The 26,509-nt window shown below is 44.1% G+C and overlaps 1 protein-coding gene and 1 long non-coding RNA gene across 20 annotated transcripts in view; one reads left to right on the top strand and one right to left on the bottom strand.

The window, feature by feature from the left end:
- LOC102965268 (BEN domain-containing protein 5) overlaps positions 1-26,509 on the top strand; it is a 1,451,018-nt gene that overhangs the window by 1,155,165 nt on the left and 269,344 nt on the right. The window contains exon 1 of one of the 19 annotated variants that reach the window (XM_042997087.1): positions 15,329-15,415. The exons of 17 other annotated variants lie outside the window; for them this stretch is intronic. The gene's annotated coding sequence lies outside the window, so the exon portion shown is untranslated. Of the gene's footprint in view, positions 1-15,328; positions 15,416-26,509 lie in introns of those variants that run through there. One more of the 19 variants, XM_007077234.3, reaches the window with a different exon arrangement.
- Positions 13,335-15,236, bottom strand: LOC122241329. The gene is made up of 3 exons (XR_006221405.1): positions 15,147-15,236; positions 13,701-13,791; positions 13,335-13,521 (listed from the first exon to the last, which is right to left on the bottom strand). It is a non-coding gene; the product is annotated as an uncharacterized LOC122241329 (long non-coding RNA).

The following is a 26,509-nucleotide window of genomic DNA, read 5'->3' as shown; positions in this document are numbered from 1 at the left end:
AAGAGTCTGAGAGGGGAGGAACAGAAGCCATGATACAATGACTGGGCCACTATAGATAAGCCTGCTCTGTAGAGAGGCACTAAGGCACTGTGGCTAACAGCATAGACTCTAATTCTGGAGCCAGACTGCTTGGGATCACATCCAAACTCTGCCCATTCATTCTACGCATGTGATCTTGGGCAAGTTCTTTAATTTCTTTGCGACTCAATTTCCTCATAAGGTAGTTATGATGGCTTACTGAGTTCATATGTCAACATGAAGACCACAATGCCTGGTGTATAACAGGTGCTCATGACTGTTTGCTATGATGATGATGATGATGATGATGATGATGTTGATGGTGGCAAGTACAAAAATCCCAAAAGGAGAGGTCTGTTACTGGGCCCATATTAGACTTGGGTGTTCTGGTTCCAACTCACACTTAGCCAACACTAAAGATCTCTTCTGTCCCAACAGCCCTTTATTTTGTAAGGCATCATCGCAAAGAGCAGTGCTTCTGAGATGTCACACATAGACACACTAGACACACACACACACACACACACACACACACACACACACGTGTGACTAACAATAGTAGAAACACTAAGGCTTATGAATGATTTACTTGTTTGTATCAGGTAGAACAGATTTAAGGTTACCCCTGCAGTTATTTTCATTTTCTTACCACTCAAATATGAGAGGAAAAGAAGAGAGTAGAGCCCTAACTGAAGCCGGAGAGTAGGTTGTAAATGGCAGTCTGGGAAGCACCTAAGGCATACCCTATCACTAGTGACCACTACTATTGCAGAGTTAACCAGCTTATAGTTTTAGCTAATTATAAGTTAATTCTTATGCAAGATGGCCATTTTGTTTCATTTTCTTTAAATCTGGGTGTATTAGTAAGTGTATAACCAAGAAAAAGAAACCACTCCAAATATTTAAAACAAAGAGGATTGAATGCAAGGAATAAGTATCAGCTGAGAAATCAAACAGAGAATGGAGAACAAACTCAGAGGTTAGCAACAGCAGTAAGACACTCCCACCCTAGCCTGGAGTGTCAAAGGGAGGGAAGCAGTATTGGTTACCCAGTGAAAGCTAGAATCATGGCCACATGGCCAGCAGAACTTAGAGCCATGGAGGTGACACAGCCACTTCTAAAGACATCTCCATGTGGATGGGGGGATGCTCTGGTTTCTCTCTTCTACTGTCTGATGCTTTGGCCAAAGCATTGGCCAAATTGGAGCACCTTGTGGCTCCATTCATAAAGGGATTACCCCCCATATGAGATTTGTCTCAACTCTTAGCCTCTAGAATATTTCCCAGCTGTTGTGATTCTGTGCAGCTAAGACTATCCCCTCCCTGCATCTGCACCTAGGAGGGCTTCCCAAATGGGAAGAGTGTAGAACAGCATACCTGTATATCATGGTTACTCAAGAGAGGATTATTAGTTCAAGTTGAAGTTGATAACTGCATGGGGCAGTTATCAAGAGCCAGGACATGGAGTCAGGCAATCCAAAGCCAGAGCAGAGAGCAGAATGGAGGGTAGCAGAGAATATAAAGATAAGATACCAGAGCTTTCACTCCATTGGGCTTTAAGGGCATTTCTGCAGCATAGACAAGGGATGCTGACTGTGTTTGAAGGCCCATAGCCTGGGAAGCTGGAGAAAGCCAGGATTAGAAGAGTCAATATCTACAAAGTTTTTAACATGCTATTTGATACATAATAAAAACTAATTCCCTCCTTACCTCTCTTTCATTTGCTTCAACATGTATTTACCAAGCTCCTCAGCTATATGAAGACTAGTGCTAGGCACTAGTTACAGGGATACAATATAATGGAGGAGGACATAGAAACTGCCTACTAAAATTCAAATACAACAGACTTTCTACCAAATAAAAGTACAATATAATAATGTCTTCTGGAAGCAATAAAAAGAGAGGGATTAGTTTCACCTAAGAAATCAAAATAAGTTTCAGAGAAGAAATAGCATTTGATGAAGACCTTGAAGCACAACCAAGACTTGATTGGTGGAGAATGGAGAAAGCGTCAGGCAGTGGTAACATCATGTGCAGAGGCCTGGAAGTGAAAGAGTAGAGGGCATAGGTGGGGATGGGTAAAGGGTCCAGTGCGCCTTGACTTTGGGTGATAGGAATAGGAGAGAGTATGAAGTTATGCAGTGGAAGGTGAGGGTGGGGAAGACATTGGAGACTGGATCCTTGAGGGCCTCCTCTGGACCAGAAAACCTCAGTATTTGTGGAATCTTTTAGGGTTCAGAAGGTTGGGCTCAAATACATTATTTTCTGGCAGCAAGAGAGGGAAACAATTCAGAGGAGCAAGACAAAGCTTGAGTTGTAAATTATTCTTCTCCTGCCTAGACCTTTATTCAGCCTGTTAGGTAGAGAGATTTACAACCTTCAAGTCCCTTGTCTCCTTTTGCTTGATGTCTTCTTTCTCCAGCTATGGGACTGTTTCTAGAAATTTCTTAGCCAGTTAATCTGATCCTTGGACTATGGAGTCTCACTGAATGAAGCCTATGTCTCTCATCACAAATTTGCTTTTGGTAGGAGTTGGGGTGGTGGACTGGTATTGAAGCCCAGATTTCTGTTTTGCTAATGTATGTTAGAGCACCAGCGTCAGTCCTAAATGGTAATGGCATGTGGCTTTGACCGTGCTGTGCAATTCAGCAAACTTTCACACCCTTTATCATGTTTGATTCTCCTACCAACCCTGAGAGAATAGATACAATTTCCACCAATCCCATTTTACAGAATGAGAGAGTAGGATGATGGGAACAGAGGCTGGCCCAGAGCAAGTTAAGAGCATGGTTGTGCAAAAAAGGGTTATCTAGGGAATGACAGGAACTCTCATTATCTGGGACTGTGAGGAAGGAGTTGTTCCTGAAAGTTGGGTCTTAAATGCAGTAAAGGATCTGTCATAAAAGCTCTATCAAATTAAATCATGGGCAATGGTGGAGAATTAAATCATGGACAATGGTTGGAGAAGGATGAAGGGCTTTGAAATCCAAAACAAAGGTCCTGAACAGAACAGAGGACCAAGTCACAGACTCCAGAAGCAGGGAAGGAGCCTGTCTAATCTCTCCCTTACTATGTCACCAGCACAGAGACTTCCTGCTTTTGTACCTTTAGGGTCTCCCTGTCACCCACTGGAGACAGCTCATTGTCCTTAGCAGAACACTCTGCCCCAAAAGACTGTTCCATCTTTATCTCTTAGACATACTCAGCTTATCACCTGCCACTTGCATAGATAATGCATTTTGCCACATGTGTGCCTTGGCTCATGGTTTTCTCTGCCAAAAATTCCCTGTCCCCTTGGTTCCTGCTTGTTCATTTATTCATGTACTTCTTCCTTTAGTCCATCAGTAAACAAAGTGCCTACTGTGTGTCAGGTACTGCTCCAGATACCGAGAATACAATAGAGAGCTCATAAACTGCCTCTGCCTCCCTGGGCGATGAGAAAGGCATTGAACAATCACACAAGTATATAAGGCCAATCTATAATAAGAGAAAAATATGTGCTATAATAAGATAATCCACCAGGAGATCCTGGATGGGTTCCGTCATCAGGGAGGGCTTTTCTGAAGCAGGATATTTAAGCCGATCCTTGAAGGAAATCTCTGATGCCCCTTGGGTCAGTTCAGCAACCAAATCTTTCATAAAGCTGATTCGAGAAGCAGGTTGGAGTACTGGAAGTCACAGCCCCAGTGAGAAGGCGGGTTGCACTAAAATGGGATCCTTCCTTCCCTCCTGGCCTCCGCAGCAATTCCCAAAATAGGAAGCAAACGGAATTGTTTTTGTGTTCGAAGCTGAAAGTATTTTTGTTTCCCTCCTCCCTCTGCGTTCCCCCTGCCAACGTGCTTCTCACCCGATCACAGTATTTATGTTTAGAGTCATGAGGCACCTCACATGTTCATCTCCCACGTGCCAAACATGTGCAGGACACTTGATGTGCATCTTCACATTAAATCCTTACAGCACTGTGCTGAAGTCAGCATTACAGTTCTCATCTTATACATGAGGAAACTGAGGCTCTCTGAGGTTAAGCCAGTTGCCAGGTTTACAGAGGTAGTAAGTGGCAGGGCTGAGACTCCAAGCCAGCCAGTCACAGCCACTCGTCCTAGCAGTGTTGGAGCACACAACACACATTTACTTCCTCTCCACCAAAAGCCCCTCACACGTGAAGACAGCAACCTGGCTGACCACGGAGTCTTCTCATCTCTAGGCTGGGCTTCCCAGCCTTTAGCTTTTACCCCAAAGATGGCAAGTCCAGAGCCTCCCCCCAGTAGCTGTTTCCTTCTGATGGGATTCCTGCTTCACTTCTTTAGGGGGCAATTGTGGGCATATTGCTCCCTAAGGTAACTCAGCCTCATGTGAGATTCATTCCCCAACCCCACTGACCTATAGGTAAAGGCCAATACCTCACCACAGCTAATAGAGCCCTATGTGATTGGCCCCTGTCTGCTCCTCCAGTGTTATATTTTAACAGATACCCACTCATCATCTCCTCTTTTAACACTTCACCTCACCTAATACTTTACACTGTGAGCTTCCCAGCATCTTCCATTCTCTCTCATTTCTACTCTTCCAAACGGGTCTATCCTCGATCTTCAGTTAACCAACTCCTATTTATGGAAGGTTAAGTCATCCTAAGGGAAGTCTGCTCTGACCATGTGGGCTATGGTGAATGCCCTTCACCCAGCCCCTATGTTTTTTGGGCCCTAGCTCTTGGCATGATTGATTGTGATTGCCATTTTATGTCTGACACCCTCACTGTGAGCCCTTAAAAGCAGAAAATAGGTTTGGCTTTCCTGCCATTGTATCCCCAGTGCCTGACATACACTGAGTTTTCAGTAAAAATAGGAGAGCAGGAAGAAAGAAAGATTGGAGGGCTTACAGACTTGACACGTCTCAGGAGAAGGTACCTAACTACCCCAGTGGCTGACAGGCATGCTCCCCTGCATACACACAACTTTTCTAAGTGACTGCACAGTCCCACCATCCCCTTTCTTTCATGTATCCTTTGTAAAAATTCTGTAAAGCAAACAGTCCCATTCTATAGATGCCAAAATTAAGGCCTAACAGTGGTGCCTTGGTTCAGAGATGAAATAAGCAGAACTGAAATTCAAATTATTAATCACTTATTCATTCATTCAATTATTCATTCATGCATTTTATACACTTTGGTGCATCTTCTGTTTCATATTTTGTGCTGGGCACTGAGATACAGAAGAATCAGTTTTGATTCTTGACCTAGACAAAATCCAAAGGAAGAAAAGGAGAAGTGAAGAAATGTAATAGTCATGCTTGGATAGAAATGTGTTCAGGGTGCTGCATGAACAAAAAGGAGGGAGCAGGAAGCTCTATCTAGAATAGGAAGCATTGGAGCTGGGCATCAGGCAGACAAGAAAAGGGAAGTACATTCTAAGCAGAGGACTTGGGGAGTGGAGAAGGACAGAACCAGGGAAGGTGATTGGCAATGATCTGTACCTTTGATCAGCAGAGACTTCAGTCTGCCCCAGCTGACCTTTGCCCTGGTGCCACAGTCTAGCCAACCTCTGAATGTGTGCTTGTCTTCAGGTAGGGCTGGCTTACTTAGCAGGGCAAGTTGGTTAATTATTTGGCACTGTGTTCTAGCCTACTGAGCAGGGCTGGACATAACAGAGGGAACCAGAGGTGATAGACAATGATGAGAAAGCAAAATTGCTTCTTAGGATTTGTCTCCCGACTGTGCCTACTTAAAAAACATGCTATCAGAAAGAAGGAAACCTTTGCTCTACTAATGGATAACCATGTAGTGAATAATTAAATGTATTCAGAAACCAAAACTTTGTCCCTCTAGAATCTTGGAAATTCTGATACCAGAAGAGCTGGTATAGACAATAAGGGAATTGCCACTGGTCGGGTTAATCTGGTGCCAGTGAGGTAATATGGATGCCAGAAGGATCAGTTTGATCATAGGCTGTATTAATAGGAGTCTAATTACAAGAACAGAACAATACCAATAGATCTATCTATATCTATCTATTATCTATCTATCTATCTATCTATCATTGGAGATATTTGTTATAAGGAACTCGCTCATGTGATTATGTAGACTGACAAGTGCCAAGATCTTCAGTTGGGAAGTTGCAGACCCAGGAGAGCTGATGGTTTAATTCTGGTCCAAAGGTAGGTAGGGCAGGCAGGCTCAAGACCCAGGAAAAGCCAATATCAGAGTCTAAAGGCAGGAAAAAACTGATGTCCCAACTCAAAGGCAGTCAAGCAGGAAGAGTTCTCTCTTATTTGGGAGGTAGGGGTGGAAGGAGTCAGCCTTTTGTTCTATTTAGACCTTCAAATGATTAGATAAGGCCCACCCACATTAGGGAAAACAATCTGCTTTACTTGGTCTATTGATTGAAATGTTAGACTCATCCAAAAACATGCTTTTTTTTTTCAATGTCAGATGCAGGCATGAGACTAGAAGATTTCTAAGAGCTCTTGTAAGTCTAGCATTCCTTGGCTCACACTTTTATATCTTTAACCAGAACTACTTCTGTAGTCCCCACATTGGTCTCTCTACCTTCAATCTCTACCTCTGTCCCCCACAAATCTATCCTCCACATGTGTTCCCATGTTCATAATGCAGCCAGAGAGACATTCTTGGTGCACAGTTCAGACCAATTCCTGTCCCTGCTTAACTCTTTTAATGGCTCCTTATTGCCCTCAGGATAAACCCTCATCTCTCCATCCTTTCTTAGAGAAGGGCTGATTTATATTGGCATCCAAGGCCCTTCAGAATCTGGCCTGAGGACTCTTTATATTACTCTTTTCCTGTGCACCCAGCATTTCGACCACAATGAAGTACCATTCCCCAAACGGGTTCTGTCACATACCTTTTTTAACCTGTTTTCTTTGTTTCAAATGTTCTTTTTCTGTTTCTCTGCGTCCATATCCTACAGAATCTATTTTGAATGTTAACACCTCCAGGAAGTCCTCACAGACCATTCAGGCTGATTTAGGAGCCTGCTGTATGCTCCCCTAGCACTCCATATTAAGCTCTTTGACATAGTAGGAAGGCTAACCTTTCCCAGTTATTTCATGAAGGCTTGAAGGCAAAGATAAGCATTTGGTAGTGGGGCCTGCCATATGGAGTCATCATACTTATGTCCTGACCAAGTGAAAATATATTTCCACAATGGAAGTTGGCTTCCTCACTCCAGGATGTGGAATACAGTGACTTCGTGAAGTTGCCAGTATGATCAACCATTCCTCTGCTTGCCTTTTAAAATGATTTTTTAATTATAAAATTAACATATGTTCATTCAAAAAATATGTAAGAAAAAATAGGTGACATGCTCAAGGACTACCACCACTGCCATACTGATGTATTTCCTTCCAGGCTTTTTTTCTGTGCATAGTCTTAAGAAGATGTTGAACACCTACCTCATTTTGTTTCTTGTCCTTTTTGTTTGTTTGCTTGTTTTAACATCATAATGTAGTTCTTTATTACCATTCTTCTTCTTCTTCTTCTTTTTTTTTTTTTTAGAGAGGTAGTGCGAGTGGGGGAGAGGAGCAGAAGGAGAGAGAGAGAATCTCAAGTAGGTTCCATGTTCAACACAGAGCCTGACGCGGGGCTTGATCCCACAATCTTGGGATCATGACCTGAGCCGAAATTAAGACTCAGTTGCTCAACCAGCGGAGCTTCCCAAGCACCCCTTTATTACCATTCTTCACAATGGCTGGATAGAATTTCATTAAGTGAATGCATAACAACTTATTTACACCTTCCTATTGAATATTTAAGTTACTGTTTTTCACCATTATATTTTAAAAAATTCTATGACAGACATCTTTGTGCATAAAGCATTTCTCTGTGTTTAGAATGTGTTCCTTGGGATCGGTGCCTGTGGTTTTTTTATCCAGTGAAAATCAGAGCCTTGATCTAGGATCTGCCTGTGTTTTCTCCCCCAAATCTTAGAGAAAAAAGCAAAAACTGACATCAGTGCTGAAAGAGTCACTTATCCCAGTGTTCAGTTTATGTCCCCTGATTAAGACAATGTGCCCTTTCTCAAATGTGGCCATAAATATTTGCCTTCAGTGAAGTAGATGCCAAGGAGATAATATTGATTGCAAATTACAGCCCTTGTAATTAACCAATTTGCACAGCTGGAAGATGGAGCTGGTGAAATCATTTGCTTCTGAAGAAGGATGATGTCCTTTCCAAATCTGCCTCTCAGATATGAATTTGGCCTAATCTCTGGAACATTCCTGGTGTAGCTGTAGACTGTCAGGTGCTCAAGAAGTCACCTAGGCTCTGGACAGAAAAGGAATGTCTTGGCCTCTTGCCTGCTACCCACCCAAAATGGGCCTACATCTCACAGGTGCCTCTTCAAATACACATAAACACACACTGGGAAGGATTATGGGCTGAGGTTGGCACCTGGGTGCTGTCCTCTCTGTTCCTGCCCTATCAGGAATGTGAAAGGGAGGCCCAAACAACCCCAAGCTGGGCTTCTGGTCCTAGACTCTGGTGGGATCCTGGCTCTAGACAGGTGGGGGCAGCAGAGAGCCAGTCAGTTTGGTCAGCTGGGATTCTAGCTGACCACAGCTGGTGGGAGAGCCCAAGCTGAGCAGTGTAGGAAAGAGAAGAACTTGATCCAGATATATGCATAAGTGGAATAGGGGTCGTGGTGAATTAGAGATGAATCTTAATTATTACTAATAGACCCTTTCACTGAGGCAGCACGCTTCAGTTTACAAATAGAATGATAGCAAATTATTTTGTTGAATACTCTCAATATTCATACTCATTTGATAAATGAAGAAACTGAAGTTCAGGGAAGTTAACCTTCCCAAGTTCACATAGCCCTAAATGGCAAATATGGGTAATAAACCAGGTCTGACTCTATGGAGTGATTGGAATACTTTGAGTTCTTTATATCCACTATTTCATTTGATTCTGGAAGTTGGTCAAGTCAAATAAATTCCCTTTAAGTGGACAGGTTGAGAGCTCCTAAACTTAACAGAGCACTATCCCAGGTGACCAAGAAACCTTAGAGGCAGGAAAAAGTGGCATTCAAAATGTCACATATATGTTGAGGGCGAGGTGAGGAGGGATGCTAGTCACTGGCTACCAAGAAAGCACTTGGGCATATACCTTTCCAGCCTCAGTTTTTCTATCTGCCACTCAGTTTTCTCTCTGTGCTCAAACTATTCCCAAGCATTTGTAATTCTTAGAATAGATCAAGTTCTCTCTCATTTCCAGGCTTTTGCATATGCTGGTCCCACTGTCTCAAATGATTTCCCTCACACCTGCTGGTCTGGTTAATTCCTCTTCATCCTTAGGACCTCTGAGGGCATTCCCTGAGCCCCTCCTCTCCCGGGCATATTAGGCACATCTGTATTCCTGTAGCAGGATTTGCCTAAACCTCCATCTTGGCAAGTATCACGCTATATTACAATGTCTTTTTCTTTCATTAGACTGTAGGCTCTTTACTGACAACCATATTTTATTAATCTCTCTGTTGGGCATATAGTTGGTGTTCAAATATTTGTGGAATGAATGCACGCATGCATGAAGAAACATCTTCCACGGTGCAAAAGTCCAAAAGTGCCGGAGGTTTCATGCTTATTGATTAGAAGGACCAGCTCTCAGAACCCACTAAGGAAATGAATGCTGATCCCTAAACCTTGGAGTAACAGCCTAGCAAAGGTGGAACACATTGCCTTCTCTGCAGTTTCCTACCTGGGTGGTCATATGGTTAAAAGATACTTAAGACACTATTACACCTCATGCAACAGAGAAAAAATCATTATCTCATTCCCACAAAGGCCTGAATGTGAAGTTCAGGCCCCTCCACAGTTCTATTTAAGCTCTTTTTTAAGATTGACTTGGCAGAGTGAAATCTGGTTGTTCAGCCACAAAGGGGTGGTCTCAGATTTGGTCAAGGCACTTCAAATTTCACCTGGCCACCCAAAAAGCAACTCTTTCAAAGGTTACCCCCATTGCTTAACTTATACACAAACTCCCCAGTACCCAACCACTGCTACCCTGCCAAAGCATTTAACATAGCAAATTCCATAAACCAACAGAACTGACCACATTCTCTCTCCCTTTCTCTCTCTCTCTCTCCCTCCCTCTCATTCTGTTTCTTATTCTCTCTGTCTCTTTCTTTCTCTCTCCCTCCCTCCCCACCATATACACACACCACACTCTTCAATTGAGTGGCTGAAACCTACCCATGTTTTATTTAGTTTGAGCAGCTAATGCCAGAACAGAGGTAATGAAATATATTAATTATATTAAAGATGTCTTAGAGAACCAGTATTTGCTTTAAAGAAAGAAAGAAAGGGCATATCTGACTCTGAGCAGAGATGATAGCAACAGGCAGATGATTAACAGCTAATAATATTAGTGTTGTAATTAGAACCGCCTTGAACTCTTAACCCATCTGCCTCTGTGATTTCTAGGTCCATACAGTGAACAACAAGATGATTCTTTCCTTTTTTTTCCTCCCCTTTATTGATTTACCTGGCTGTTCAGAATATATTCTTTCTCAAATAAATATTAATAACTGCTATCACTTATTATTCACCTATTGTATGCCAGCTGCTCTGTAATTACTGAGGGTACAAGGAAGAATATAGCTATGGACTCAGCCCTTAAGGAATTAAATACAATTTATTCTCGCAAAGGTCTTATCTGGTAGAATTACTACCCTTACCTTTACAAATGTGGAAACTGAGTCTGAGGAGGGTGAAGTGACTTGTTGAAAGCCACTCAGCTTGTAAGTAGCCAAGCACAGATTCAAAATTTATTCTGTTTGACTCCAGTTGACGTTTTTTCTAGTATGCCACAGTGCTCTACAAATGGCCATTATTGCTGTTACCTTGGTAATTCACCCACCCTGGTCAACTGTCTTTGACTCAGCTCAGTCTTTTCAGTAGTGGAGGAAAAGGGAAAGGAGGAATGTGATCAAACAGGAGGTCAAGTACTCTCTACCTGGCTGTTTGGGAAATCACCATCATCATTAAAGTGTTCTGCATCTGGAGCCCCAATAAGAGCAGCAAACTGGCAGATCTCAGTGACGGAGAAAAATCAAGCAGGTAGTTCTTAGTTATCCATACTAGGACACAAATGGCATCAAGAAAGTCTAGACTCTTAGCTGGGGTTCAAGAGAAGAGCTAAGAGATTCTAAGTCCCAAGGAGGAGGTTGGCAGGGAACTGGAGATAATCAGTCTTTGGTGGACACTAATAGACAACAATATTGCTGAAGGTGTTGCTGAGATAATATTATGGTAACATTTCCCCAGGGGACTCAAAATATACATGTCCAACCTCATCACAGCCAACTCTCCCTGAGGAAATATATTCATAACGAAGGACAAATTAGGTATTCTTACCTGGGACTTTGGCTCCAAATCTCAGTGCAGAACTCTCCTGAGATGAACTGAACTGAAGTGTGAGTTCTTTTATCCCAAGCTTGTGAGGCTCAAGTTTTCTAGAAAGAAAGTCCTCCTCTGATTCCTTTAGTGCCCTGAGCTTGGCTTCTAGAAAAAGCTGCCCACAGTGTCCCTGTTAGACCCAGAGGGAAAGGAGCAAAGAAGTCCTCACAAGGAAGGGTAGTAACTCTAGTGCTAGGACACACCTTTCTCTCCCAGTTCTGCTTCATGATCAGTCATTCCTTCCCACCAAGCCTCCAAGGGAGGGAAATACACAAAGTCTGACCCATCAGAAGTAAAACAGAATCTTATTCTTAACTGGAGTTTTGGTCCCAAACCCTGGAAACCAGATTGTGAATCTGGTAAAGAGTAAATGAGATAATATAAGAAGCTTCTGCCATCAAACCTTGGCTTCCTTTAAATGGGGCCTAGAATCTCTTCTTTGGGTCCTATAATCTCTTCTCTCTTCTCTCGAACCACAGCCAAGAGTCCAGATCTTCCCAATGCCATGTGCTTGTTGATCTAGACATCTGAGAACTATCTGCTCAGTCTTATCATCACTGAACTCTGCTTGTGAACTGAGGGGTTTTTGTTTTTATTTTTATTTTAGTTTGGTTTTCTGCCAGGTCATCTCCCAAGCCTGCCTGTGTCTCTCTACAACAATCTGACACTATCTCTTCTTTACATATCTAATTCTCTTTATCCCTCAGCTGACATTACCTTCTTCTGGAAGCTTTTATCCTCCTATCCCTACTCTGCCTCCAGGCTGGGTCAGGTTCCTCCTCTCTGCTTCCACTGCCCCTTGGCTTCTGCCTCTCACAGTACTTACCACTCCATATTATTTTTGAGTTTATGTGAATGTTTTTTCCCAAGAAACAAAATCCTTGATGGCAGAGAATGTGTATGATTCACTTTGTTTCCCCGGTTTCTAACCCAAGATCTGGCACAGAGCAGGGAGTGTTTGATGAATGAATAAATTGAGAAATGATGAATATGTCTGGTCCAGTGTAGTATTACCCAGGAGGGAGGAAATAAAAAGGAATGTCTGATCCAGAGTCCTTATTGTAAATTAAGATGAACCTCCTAACCTACCTCTTACTTCTGTTCATTATAGCCTATAGCCACCAAAATTGCTATTCATTCTAAAATCACACCCAACCTCTTCCCCCATGGTATCATGTACATTCCCATCCCTGACTCCACTTTGTAGCTTCCTCTGGGCAACTCTTAGCCTTGGGAAACCCCTCTTCTGTCCTAACTCATCCCTTTGAAACATCTCTCCATTTTAATGCCCTCAAAAGCAATTCCTCTCCTACAAGGTCCCAGCAACACAAGAGGACCCACACTTATTTTCTGACTGAGCTTCAGATAGTAGCCTCTCACCACTTTCCTTGCCCATGCTACCCTCACTTCCAGACAGACTTCCCTCAGTTTACCTTCCTGCCTGAGCTTCCAGATCATCTCTCATATATTAGCCTTTGCTGAAGGCTCCTTGTCTTTCATTTCAGACCTTCTTGGCATCTGTTCTCAGGTGTCAGAGATAGCCATGCCCTGGACACTGCTGAGTCAACTCTGCTAGTAGAAGTCTCTAACATCAGGTCCCACCCACTCCCCAGCTGCCTCATCTGACACAGCATAATGTGCCCTTCTAAATGAGCCTCCAAATGGCATTGTAATGAAGAAGGCTGATCCTCAGCCAGAGACCAAAGTGGTCAGGACAGGACAGAACCAAGAAGACACTTAGTAAGAACCAGGGATCCCAGAACAGAAACCAGAGAAAAGGGGGATTTAAACAACATAGAGGAAAATTTGGATCAAATTTTCAAGATCAGGAAGTACCAGTCCAAGTTGTCTGTTGAGTTTGAAAGAAAGCTAGAAAGGTACAGTGAGGATCAGATCTCATAGACCCTAAGTGCCAGACAAGAACATTTTAATTTGGTACAGTTAGAAATAGGAAGCCATTATAGATGCTTGAACAAAGCTGCCCAGGAACATGAAGAAGGCACAGACTGGAATGTTGGAGACTTGAGTCTGAGGTTCTCGCTTTGTCACTAGAGGGCTGGTGGCTGTAGATACCTCTAGATGCCTCTCTTCCCCAATCTGTCACAGAACAATTATGTGTCAGTGTCAAGTGGTCTTAGAAGCCCCTCTCAGCTCTTGGACTCCATAGCACAGACAGTTTTGACCTGAATAACTTGAGCATTCCTCCATCTACCCACCATCTCTATCCCCCATTGCCTATCCCCAGTCTGCTGATAATCAGGGCTCCAGAGGGTTACCTCTTGTGTCCCATCTGTTGGAACACAGCCATAGAGAGAGGAATGCTCCTGCCACATGTGCTCTTGTTTATTCTTGATGCTTTACAGAGAGCTGAGGAAAAGGGGGAGGGAAAGAGAGGGCCTCCTTGAAGGATCAGTTTCAAGTATTATTGTCCCAGTCCATATGTAGGGACTGGGCCCAAGCACAGCAGACAGTCAGCCTGTGGGAAAACTTGGACCTTTTTCCAACTAGAATCCTCCAAAGGTCAAATTAAAGACTTGGAATTTAAAAGAGAAACAAATAAAATGAACTGAGTAAGCAGATCTCAACTGGTTGCCTTAGATGGGTGAACATGACAAGGCCATACCTAAGCCATTTGTGTTGGTCAGTATAGGTTGGGCTAAGCCGTCGGCAGATAAACTGTAAAATTTCAATAGCTCATCATAGTAAAGTTCATTTATTTGTTGACACTAACAACCTGAAATTTGGGATAAAATAAAAATGGCTTCCATTTACTGAGTACCTATTATGTACCCAGGACTATTCTAGATGCTTTATGTAAATTATGCCCTTTTTACACATGAAAAAATTGAAACTTAGAGAGGTGAATGACTAAGTTCAGATAACTAACAAATGGCAGATCTGGGTACTGAAACCCACGACTATCTAGCTGCATGGCCTGTGCTCCTTCCCTTACTCCACACTGCCTCCCCAGTGGCCCTCTCCCTTACCCATATTATTCAGACACATCTTCCAAGGGAGAGGATGAGGAAAGGAAATTATTGGGCAAATGACCTAAGGAATGTCTATTCATAGAAATGATCTCCATTGTTCTTTCAGCTTGGCCACTGTCAACAGTGCAGCTTAACTGCACAGCCCTTTATTGTGTATTTGTCTCCCTAGATCATAAGGATCTTAAGGCCTTAGGACCCAAGGGCCATGTGTCCCCAGCTGCTAGCACCAATCCTGGCAGAGTGCCCAGAGAATGTTTGTTCATTGATTAAATGAATGAGTGAGTGAACTCATTCATGAATGTTTTTGACAATTTTGAGGAGTCTTCAGATGAATGGTTGAAATCAGCTCATAAATCTTTAAGGAAAAAGTCTGTGCTCTATTGTTTCTTATATTTCCTGCATTTAACATAATAATAGGCATAGATTAGCTCTTACCACCACCCTCAATCACTGAAAAGTGGGCCCTATTCCTCGTGCACTGAGAATGAAGTTGGAGAAATAGGGAGGAAGTGAATTTGGAGGATATTGCAAGGTTACAACAAGAAGACTTATTAGCCATCAAGATGTTAGAAGTAAGGGAAGAAATACATAAAAGAAATATAAGCATACCTATCTTCAGAGATGACCTCAGACCCCTAGGAACTATTTGGGTTATGAGTGAAGTGTGTAATGATGTGTCCCCAGACCACCTCAGCCTGTGGGCACAAATGGGGTCCCATTTATGGTGTTCACCTGTGATTTGTGGCTTATGCCCCTTCCTGCCAATGCAGGACTCCAGGCTCCTTCAAAGTCTTGCTTAGTTATTTCTGGAAGTCTCAAAGTGACATCACACATAACTCACAAAGGATGCATTCCACTTTACATGCCATCTACCGTGGTGTTGCTTCTTTCCTGCTCAGCCCCGCCCATGAGGTTCCCTACTTCCTACTTCCTGTAATTGAGAGTGCTCCACCCTCGTCAGTCCCAACACCCACCAGGAGAAATCTGATGACCAACCAAAGGTATTTCCTGCTTATATCAAGCTTCCGGGACAAGAAATACTATAGCAACTGAAACTGCAGGCTTTTCAGTCCAAAAATTGGGAAAATGTTCATTTCCCCCTCTCTATATTCCTAGCTCTGTAGCCCTTTTAGAAACAGCTTCTACCTGCAACCCTTTCTTCCTGGGACTCAGTCACAGGTCCACCAGTCATATACCCCACTGTCACCCTCCTCCTTCCCTAAAGCAGGGCTAGCACATGTCCCCTTTGTGCTGATGTAGGCCTCCAAGGATCTTCCTTGATCAGACCTCTGCAAGAGCTGGCCCCAACCATCCTTCACAATAGACTGAAGCTGGGACCCTCACTGTTAAAGGATGAATAAAATGACCTCTCTTACTCTTTCTGAAATGTATTCTCCAAATACTAGTCTGGATATTTTTTTCCAGATCCTTTGTTAAACACTTCACAGGTTCCAAACATTATGAAAAGAGCTTTCTGTGCAGTGCTTCATTTAGTCCTTACCTCAGCCCTGGGACCTAAGAATTATTACCCCTTTCTACAGGTCCAGGGAGGGAAAGTGCCTAACCCAGGCCAGCCAGCTCTGGCACACTCACTCTCCTCTATCGTGACTCACTGGCCATGGCCTTCCCCTCCTCCCAGGAACCTATATTGTCTTGTTTCTTGCCTTTGCTGATTGCCATCCACACCATTCATTCTCCTTGTTCTTCTTCTGCTTCACCCATCAGATTTGACATTCAGCACATTATTTCCAGCTGTGCTGCCAACCACTCTGGACAAGAATCTGATTTCCTCTGCTACCCTGGCCCACATACAGGCTTAGGCCTTCTTTCCCTGGGACTCTCCAACTCTGGCCCTGCCTCCTGAGTGACATTTGCGTCTGGCTTCCCATGGCCTTGAAAGTTAAATCTGTCAGCCCTTTCATGTGGTGTGTGACCTTCAGGAGTATCTTAACATCTCCAGGCCTCAGTTTAGTTGATTGCAGGTCAGGGGTAATAATACCTGTCTTGGAGGTTTACTGTGGGAAATAAATATGACAAAATATTTAGGGTACCCAGTATGATGACTGACACATAGTAGATGTAAAGTAAACAAAGTACTCAAAAAGAGCTGATGTTTACTAAACACGTATCACATGCTCTGTTAAGTGCTTTGTTGAGTTTATCTTATCTAATCCTCCCCTCAACCTTTTGCAGCAGGTACAGTTATCATTGCATTTTACAGATGTATAAACTGATACCAAAACAGGTTAAAGGACTTACCCCAGGTCTCAGACCTTGAAAGTGGCAGGACTCAGATGGAAGCAGACCCCCATATTTAATAACTCACTGTCTTGTACTGTTTGGCACAAAGCAGACCCTCTACAAATGGGGTCGTTGAGCTGTTCTTATTAAATCAATAGCTAAATGAATGCATTTTCCTTCTTTTTGTGCCATTGCCTGAGACACCCATTCTCTGCCCTAAGACTTGTCCACTCATTTTCTTAATCTCCTCAGGGGAGACTAAGATGTTGCAATTTCCTGTGCCCCCAGAAATGCACCATATTGCGGTCTTCCCTGGGTAGGGCAAAGCCCAGTCCTGACCAGCCCAGTCTCTGGCTGAGTTCCTTGGCCAAGAACAGCACAGAGAGAGATCCTTTCACAACTGAGGCTTGCCAGCAGAGCACTCCTGCTGAGCCAGGGCCTCTTGCCAAGCAACTTTCCCTGCCCCTCTGATATGCAGATGTGTGCAAGAATTCTACACATCTGCATAGGGCGCATCCAAAAGCTGTGACTTGGCAGAAAAGAAGGAAAATGTGAGTGTCAACTCCAGAGGAATGGCTGCTCCAGAGGGGCCAGGCAGGGGAGGACAGCAGATCAGGGCTGGGAACAGTCAGCTCAGGGTAGACGAAGGATAGAGAAATAGCACTATCCACCCCAACTTCCACCTCTCACAGAAAGGCTGGTGCACTTTCAGAAGCGTGGATACCATGAGCTTATCCAAGTGATTCCCTCTACAGATGTCCACATCTTGTGAGGATTATACTCTATTTAATTTGTATCACGTTAGCCTCTTATAAGTAAGGAAAGAGAAACACGGCAGCAGAGACAGTGGTAAGAACCCCGGAATAGGATTAAGACACCTTTCCACACAACATTCCTGCAATCAACATGTATGAAGCACCGATGCCTTGCCAGGCCCAGGGAGACAAAGGCGAATCAGACACAGTCAGCATCCTCAAGAAGGTACCACTGTCCAAGAGCACAGACCGGCAGAGAACTGGACAATATAGAGGAAAGTGCAGAAAGCTTCATGGGGGTGCAGGGTTGGTTAAGGTTAAGAGGGCTTGTCAGGGACTGCTGCCCAGAAGAGGTGATGACTGAGTGAATCTTGAAGACATGTGACAATTGCCCAAGTGAGCAACTTATTCTGTACTGACCCTACCAGGGCACAGCTGAGTAGATGAGTAGGTGCTTACTGTGTAAGCACTTGTACTTCACACACCTGCATACACACACCTTCTGAGGTGGGTGCCATGCTGGTTGCAAACAGTTTCTGGGTAACACTCATGCTGTAATCCAAGATCTTCCTTCCCCAGTGGTGTTTCCTTTCTTTCTTTCTTTCTTTCTTTCTTTCTTTCTTTCTTTCTTTCTTTCTGTTTATTTTTGAGAGAGAGAGAGAACAAGCAGGGGAAGGGCGGAGAACAAGCAGAGGGAGACATAGAATCCAAAGCAGGCTCCAGGCTCTGAGCTGTCAGCACAGAGCCCGATGTGGGACTCGAACTCACGAATTGTGTGATCATAACCTGAGCCGAAGTCAGATGCTTAACCAACTGAGCCACCCTGGCACCCCAATGTTTTCTGTTTCCTGAAAATCCTTGGCAAAAGATTCCTCAGAATCAGCTACTTTTCCCTGTTACTTTAAAAGCTTCATTCTCTCTTACTCAATGGTGTGGGAAGCCAGACAAAAAGGAATTCACCAGGACATCTTGAGCTCACCTTTGCTCTTGGTGTCCTTAGGCTCATCCCTATAGAGTCTTGTGCTGGGGACAAAGGAAGAGTAGTTTTCTGGTTGGAGGGAGTAGGGATTCAGTTCAGGAAAAGGCTGACTTGGTGAAAGGAATAGTGTCATTGCCTTCAATCTCTGCAAGAATATCTGAGGGCAGAACAAGGATCGATGTAGGAACACCAGAAGTAGGCAGATTTCTCAACTAGAGAGACTATTTCCCCAAGTCAAAGGTGCCCATGGGTGGGATTGGATGCTTTGAGAAGTAGTGAGCTCTCTGTCCCTGCTGGAGCATGAGGGGACCAGATCACAGCTTATTGGATGGGGAGGATGTTGTAGCAGAGCCTCAAACAAACACCAGGTGAAAGGTCACATCTTTTTGCCTTGCTCTACTGTATTCACATGGGAATTGACAGCACAGGAGGGTTGCTGAAGCCTCTAAGAGTACAGGGATTTGCATTTCCAAGGTTATGAAGAAAGACATGTAGTAAGTATGTGTATAGGCATCCAAGATGTGAAATGTGTGATTATTTGCAGAACCTAATCTCATACCTCCCTATCCTTGTTGAACTGAATATTGCAAAAATATCCTCATTCGTATTTGGAATGGTATGTTTCGAAGCAATCATCATTCTGAATACTCATTCCAGCCAGGAGACGACCTGAATATTGAATAGAATAAAAATGTATATATTAGATTACTTATTCAAATGCCTATCTGGCAGTTTGGATAGAATTAAGCAACAGTCCAATCTGGCTGTTGTTTTATGCATGGGATGTCAAAGCTAAACAGCCCTTGGAGAATATTCTCTCATTCTTTCCCTGCACACAGCCTCACCATTCTGCCTTGTTCACAGATGGGGAAATAGGCTGAGAGAGAGGGACATATAGCTTGGAAATGAGAGACCTGGGACCAGTAGCTACCATTTAGTGACCAGGCGAGGTAATATTGTCCCCACTGGATGAAGGAGGCAACTGAGGTTTAGTGTGGTTCATGGACCTATACTGTGTCACACAGCAAGTCAGTGGTGGCAGAGCAGCCTGCATCCCAGGCCACTGTCCTTTTACATTACCTCACCGGGTCCTGAATATAGCCAGAGAGAGCGCTCGTTGTCCTCTCATGCGACCTGCAGACTTTCTGCCAGGCTATGATGTCTTGGAAAGTGATGATGTTATCCTTGGTTGGGGAAATTCCACTGAGTGTTTGGAAATACATTTTAGGGCCCCCGAACCAGGGAGTCTACCACACCACTCTTCTACCCTTCATGTCCTAATAGCTCTGTGTGACACCAGGCAAGAATGTATTGTTCTGCAATTACAGTCACAATCACAAAAAGCAATAACCCAAATTCACCTTTGGAAATGAATCCAAGTAATCTTTTTGAAGGAGTATGCTCACTCTGAATCTTGCTCAGGTATCACCTCTGAGAAGATTTCCCTAGCTTTCCATACCCTAGACCCCAGAGCACTTTTCACACAGTATTGTCACTGTATGTGAGGTTTTCTCCCCACTAAATCATGAGTACTTTATAACGAAGAACACCTGTGATTGTTTTCTGCATTTCCAGTGTTGGGCCTGCCTGGGGCCCCACAGGTGTCTGGGAAGGTTTGCTGAGCAAATGGATGGATATTTGGGCAGTATTTCTGCAGGGAAAGAAGTTAAGAGAAAGGGACTCTCCTCCCCTCCCCAACCAACCTAGAGTTCATTAATCTGTGGATAACAAAGAGGACCTGGCAAGCCCTTCAACCTAATGTAGTACTTCCAACCCCACTAACAGTGACTGAAACCAAGAACCCAACCTCAGAGCTTCCTGGGGTTCGCCAGTGTTGGGGAAGAAGAGAGCAGCATCTGAAGCACATGTTTCCACTCACACTTGAATCTCACTTCATCTCACCAGACCATTCTAAAATTGCAGTTTCAGCATTTTCTCCAGTCTCACCCCTGCTATCCTGCCCCCTCCAGGTCCTCAGAGCTCCAGCCTCTCCAGGAAGCCTTCCCTGGTCAGGTTGGCCAATGTGATGTCTCCACACCAGCCCCTCTTTCTCATCTCAGCACTCTTCCTTTCCTGCTTATCTGATGCTCATTGTCAGTTCATGGATGGTCAGTGTGGGGAGAGGCAGTGTGGCCAATGCACAGACCATTATGGGCTCAGAAGACAGGTACAAATCTCAGCTGGCCCAATGAATAAATATAGGTCCGTGGGATGTTCACTCAAACACTCCAAGGCAATAAAATGGGGGCAAAATTTTCTTTGCATGACTGTTGGGAAGTATGCAGGGACCCTGAGAATGGAGGACCTTGACTGCAAAGCTAAGGACAGTGCTTATTCTATGGACAATGGGGCACCATGACAGGGTTTCTTGTCTGCAAATCACATGATCAAATATGACGTTTACAGTGAATATTCTGGCAATGGCACAAAGAATGGATTGGAGAAGAGGTCCCAGAGAAGAGAAACCAGACAGGAGACCTTGTAGGGATGGTCAGAGGTTGAGGGAAGTAAGGAGCAGAGGGGAGTGTGGAGTTGTAGATGATAACAGCCTGAACAAAGGAGGTAATAAGAAATAATAAGAAGAGCTAATGTTTATATGCTCCAACTCTGTGCCAGGAATTATGCTAGCACTTTAAAAAAAATTTTTTAACGTTTATTTATTTTTGAGACAGAGAGAGACAGAGCATGAACAGGGGAGGGTCAGAGAGAGAGGGAGCACAGAATCTGAAACAGGCTCCAGGGTCTGAGCTGTCAGCACAGAGCCCGACGCGGGGCTCGAACTCACGGACCGCGAGATCATGACCTGAGCCAAAGTCGGACGCTCAACCGACTGAGCCACCCAGGCGCCCCAATGCTAGCACTTTATAAGGATTATTTCATTGAATCTTGTTAGCAGCCTAAGATTTTTAATCCCCATTTTACAGGTGAGGAAACAGACATTGAAAGATTAAGTAAATTAGGATGGCATAGTAAATAAGAACTGGGATTCAAGTCCAGACAGTTTAACTCCATAGCCTGAGTGCTTAATCACTGGACCAGCTCACAACTGAAGTAGAGATTGGAAAAGAACTATTTAGAAGGTGGAACTGACAGGACTTGTTGAGAGATTGACTGGAGTGAGTAAGGAAGAGGTTAGAACACAGAATGATTCTCAGATTTCTTCCCTAAGGTCCACAGGCCCTGGGAGGCAAAGCCAGGATTGTAACCCAACTTTATGTAACTCCAAAGCACTTTTTTTCTCTTCACAGCATCAAAACATTTCATCTGAGAGCTTGATGTTCTCAGGACAGAAGGGATAAGGTAGAGGTTGGTACTTTCCCCAGAATTTCACAATTCCTTTATTTAAACCATTATACCATGACTAGTTTTCCTTAAGATGTGGAGGGTGTGGTTTCTTTACAGGGAGATTTAGTATCAATTGCAAAGAAAACTTGACAAGAAAATGCATTTGTTGGGGCAGCTTTACAGAAGCTTTGCTTCTCTGGTGCCAAACCAAATGCAAAGGAGGATTCTAAGTACCTTTGGGAACAGAAGTAAAAGGGCAGAACATCCACTGTAGCCAGGGGGACTGGTGAGAGCTTGATCTTGACACTCATTTGTCGCTTTATCATGCCTTTCCGAAGGCTCTTCTCTGTGCCAGGTTGGACACCAGGAATAGTGCTAGGTAACAGCCCCTGCTTGGGCATCTCATAACCAAGGTGTGAAATGGACATGTAGGCAGGCATTCAAAGGGCTACAGAAGAGGGCTGTTTGAAAGAAGAGGGAGTGTGCCCTCCATACAAGAGGAGATGCTATGTCTGGGTCTTGGTATTGGCCAGAAGCCAGGCCATGTGATCTTGAACACATTACTTAACTGAGCTTCCTCATTGTCCTTGGAACAGCCATGTAATCAATCCCATGGTGATCTACTCTTCTCATTAATCAAGGACCTGGGTTGGGATGCAAAGTCTAGAGCCTTGGCTGTCCCCTGGGGTGGAATAGGTTAGGTTTGCAGACTGTAGAGCTGGATCCTTAGGGTGAGAGCCAGTGTCTGAGGTGGAAGTGAAAAAGGAAGACAGGCAAAGAGTCTGACTCTGAATCCTACCATAAAGGGTTGGGTAGAGAAGCAAGTCCAGGAGTGAGAGGAGAGGGCAGACTTGAGTCCAGTGGCCATGGTTTGCAGTGGAGGGTGGGGCCAGGACCAGGGCCTAGAGACTGTCTCTGAGTATTACTGGAGTCTCTGTGGGACACTCTCATTCACCACTCTGGGTGCAGAGGGCTTTGCTAAGAGTACTGCGTGGTCTCAGGGCTATTAGGAAAATGAAGTGACATGGTATGTGCAGAGCACTTTGTTGCCTGGCACACAGTTAACCCTCAGGATTGTTACTCGTGAAATAGCTTTCCCTTTCTATCAGAATTCACCAAGAACTTTCAGTGTGCTAGGTCCTGTGGTGGGCACCAAGATGAGAAGGATGTTAAGATGCAGCCCCTGTCCTACAGCAGCACAGACATCTGGAGATACAGACTCACAAATAATATGGCCCGATCAAAGGTTCCAAGTGGCATATTGCAGGGAGAGGGGGAGGCATGGTAATAGGACAGGGTGAAGGTACGGTAACCCAACCCAAGGGTTCCAGGAAGGCTCTCTGGAAGAAATAATAGCTAAGGTGGAGGTTGGAGGTTAAGAGACAGTTAACCAGGCAAATATCAGTAAGAAAAACATTTTGGGAGCAGGCACAGCTTCCACAGCCACATAAAACACCACGGTGTGCTCAGTAAAGGTGGGTGTGAGGAGAGGCCAGAGAGAAGACTGGAGAGGAGGCAGGGCTATGCTGAGTCTGGAGACTAAGGAACCTGGACTCTATTCTGAAGGTGATGGGAGGCTAGTGAAAGGTTTCAAGCAAGAGAGTAACCTGGCCAGCTTTGTGCTTTAAATAGATCACTCAGGCTGATGGGGAAGAGTATATTGGAGAGGGCTAGCTGGAGGCCAGGCAAAATCTTCAGTTTGATGTTTCTGAGTCAAAGACCAGTTACACTTTGGTAAAATTAATTAGAGAAGACTCAGAAATGGGAACAAAGGCTTTTGCATCTAAAGCTAGATGTGAAATGTTAACATTTGTACTCCTATATACAAAGAGCTCAATCCCCATTCCCTGTGCTGTGAGGGGGCATAATGCCTTTAAGGACCCTTCCAGCTTGAATGCTTCAGGACTCAATAATTCTATTTCTCTTCTAGGGTATAAAATGGATGTTTATGCTATTGACCCCCCTAACAGGACATATGCTTGGATTCTGCCTTCATTGTGTCAGTGTGTGTTTGCTCTGAATGTCTGCCATTACCTGTGTACCTTACCTGTTTTGTGGAAGATGTTGTATTTATCACTTGGTTGGCTAGTGTCAGGATCTGTGCCAAGATCAGGGCTTATCATGTGGCTAAAATGAGGACCCAGTCTGTGGCCACAATTGCTGCTCAGTCTATGATTATAAAGCTGAGAAAATAGTCCCGTTGATGTCTTTGAAATCAGGCATTTGGGCTTATTACCACAGTGTCTGCTCCACTTAGCTGACCTGCCAAACTATGCTAAGGGTTCTGGGCACATGTCCTGGAGGACTTCTGGTCCTCACTGTGCCTGACTCTGTGTATCTAGAAGCTGGAAGGAAAACAGATGCTCCGGACCCCCACAACCTTCAGTGCTTCCCTCTAAGACAGCACTAATTTGCATATTGGAGTTGCCCACTTCATGACTAGGAACTCCTTGAGTGAGGGAGTTCCCCCGACTTATCAGTTTTTATGAATTTCTGATCTCTGCCCATTTTAATTGAGGAATTCCCTTGCGGCAGGTACTGTGCCCAGTATTAGAGCTATAGATGTGCAGTAGCTACACACAACCTTTGCTCTCATTCAGGTTACTCTCTCTCAAGTAATGAGAAAATAGGAGCTCTGATGGGAGAGAAGAAGTCTAGGGTGATAAAGGAACAGAGAGCAAGGGCCCTAACCAAGTGTGGAGTCAGAGAAAGTCTTTTTGAGGAATTGATATTTAAGTTAAGGCCTGAAAGATAACTAATAATTGACCAAATGAAGGGTGCGGGATGGCGGGGGGCAGCTTATGTGAAGACATAGAAGTAAAAGAAAGTTGGCCCATTGAAGGAACCACAGGAAGGCTGGTTTGAGCCTCCCAATGGAAGTGCTCTATATCTTAACTGTAGTGGTGGTCACATGAATCTACACAGGGGATGAAATTGCACAGCACTGAATATCTAAATGAGTCCATGTAAAACTGGTGAAATATGAATATGGTCAATGGATTATATCAATGTCAATTTTCTGGGTGTGGCATTATACTATAGTATGTAAGATGTTATCATGGGGGGGAAACTGGGTGAAGAGCTCATAAGATCTTTCTGGATGATTTCTTACAAGCGTATGTGAATCTGCAGTTAATCCAAAATGAAAGGTCACAAGAAGAAGAGGGAGGAGAACCAGGTAGCAACCCATTTGACTGCCACAGAGAATGAAGGAATATGTAGCCTGAGTGGAACCCAGAGAGTTGGTAGAGGACAGACTATACAGGATTAAAATTAGGTGGGACTTTGGAGATAGATGAGAAGCCTTTGGAAAGTCTTATTTAAGGAGTGACAGGATCAGGTTTGCATCTGGGCAAGATCACAATGGTTTGGAGAATGCATTGGGAAGGGGTAGGATCTAAGAGCAGAGAAATAAAAATTAAACTAGAATATAGTGGATAAGAAAGGACATAGGAAGATTTGGGAGATAGCTATGGGGTCAGAATTGATAGAATTTGATGACTGAGAGATGAGAGGACAGGAGTCAAGGTCTCTCGGGTTTCTAAACTGGTCATGGTGGATGACGGCTCTCTTTACTAAAATGGGGAACATTTGAGAAGAAATGGGCTTGGGATAAACGTTTGAAGAGATGACTTTGGAATATTTATTTGAGATGCCATTTAGATCTAAGTCCAGATGGCTAGTAAGCAGCTGTATGCACATGTGTTGGAGCTCAGGAGAGAAGTCTGCGCTAAGTGTATGAGCATACAGAATAAGAAGGCCAGAATTCTGAGGGAGAATGACATCTAAAATGTGGGTCAAAGAGGAGGAGCCTACCATGGAGACTGAGGATCATTAAAGAAGTAGGAAGAAAATCAAGACTACTGAAGTCAAAGGGAGAAAACGTTTCTGGAAGAAGGCCAGGTCAACAGTGTGAATGCTGCTGAGACCAGATGAAGGAATGTGTCCTTGAACTCGGTATGTCACTGGTAACGTTGGGAGAATGGGTTCAGTAGAAAGGAAGGCCAGGCTGCATTGGGGCTGAGGAGTGAATGGGAAGTCAGTGAATTCTGATAATAAGTGTAGACTGCACTTTCTCTCAGAAAGTTCTGCTTGTAAAGAGGAGGAGAGAAGGAAGTAACTAAAGGTAAGGCAGGGATGAGTGAGGGCTTTCAGGTGGCTGCTGTGGTGTTATTAGGCTGGGACAGGCTTGAGCACGTGAAAGCACAGATAGGAAGGGGACCTCCAAGATGGAGAGGTAGAAGATCTAGGATAGAGCACAGGACCTGGCATGGGGCAGGTTCTCTGTGAACACCAAGTGTTTTCTGAAGCCACACTTTATGAAGGGGGAGAGTTTCTGTGGGTACAGTCCCTGGGTTCTGTCACACTCCACTAACTTTTCTAAAAATGTTTCTGTGCTTCCTCTTTCGGGAACAGCTGGGCCATTAAGAACTGCACAAAAACCACCTTTTCAAACTCCCTTGAGGAGGCTCAATGTCAGATCAGAGCCAAGGTGCTTCCTCTCTGAAGGGCATATGTGGCTGAATTGGCCCCTCCCACAGCAGCACCCAACAGTGACTCCCAGCATGAGGGTAGAGCCCCCACACAGCAGCAAAAAGAAAGGTTCCCACTGCAGCTGCTGGCCCACCAAGCTCGGGGGACCCACCCACTTGGGAAATCAGCATGGCTGGGCAAAAGACATACTGTCTGACTCAGGACTTCTGAGTCAGTCTGACTCTGAAAAGGCAATATGGCTGACTAGATAACTTGAACAGCATGAACAGGTGTGCTGAGAGATAATAATCTCATTATATTTCATCCAGGCACCCCTTCAGTATCAGTCATTCCCCCTTAGT

This window comes from Panthera tigris, chromosome C1, assembly GCF_018350195.1.
Source record: "Panthera tigris isolate Pti1 chromosome C1, P.tigris_Pti1_mat1.1, whole genome shotgun sequence".
Lineage (NCBI taxonomy): Eukaryota > Metazoa > Chordata > Mammalia > Carnivora > Felidae > Panthera > Panthera tigris.
The sequence above is the reverse complement of the archived record's forward strand: the minus strand, read 5'-3'. Positions and strand labels throughout refer to the sequence as shown.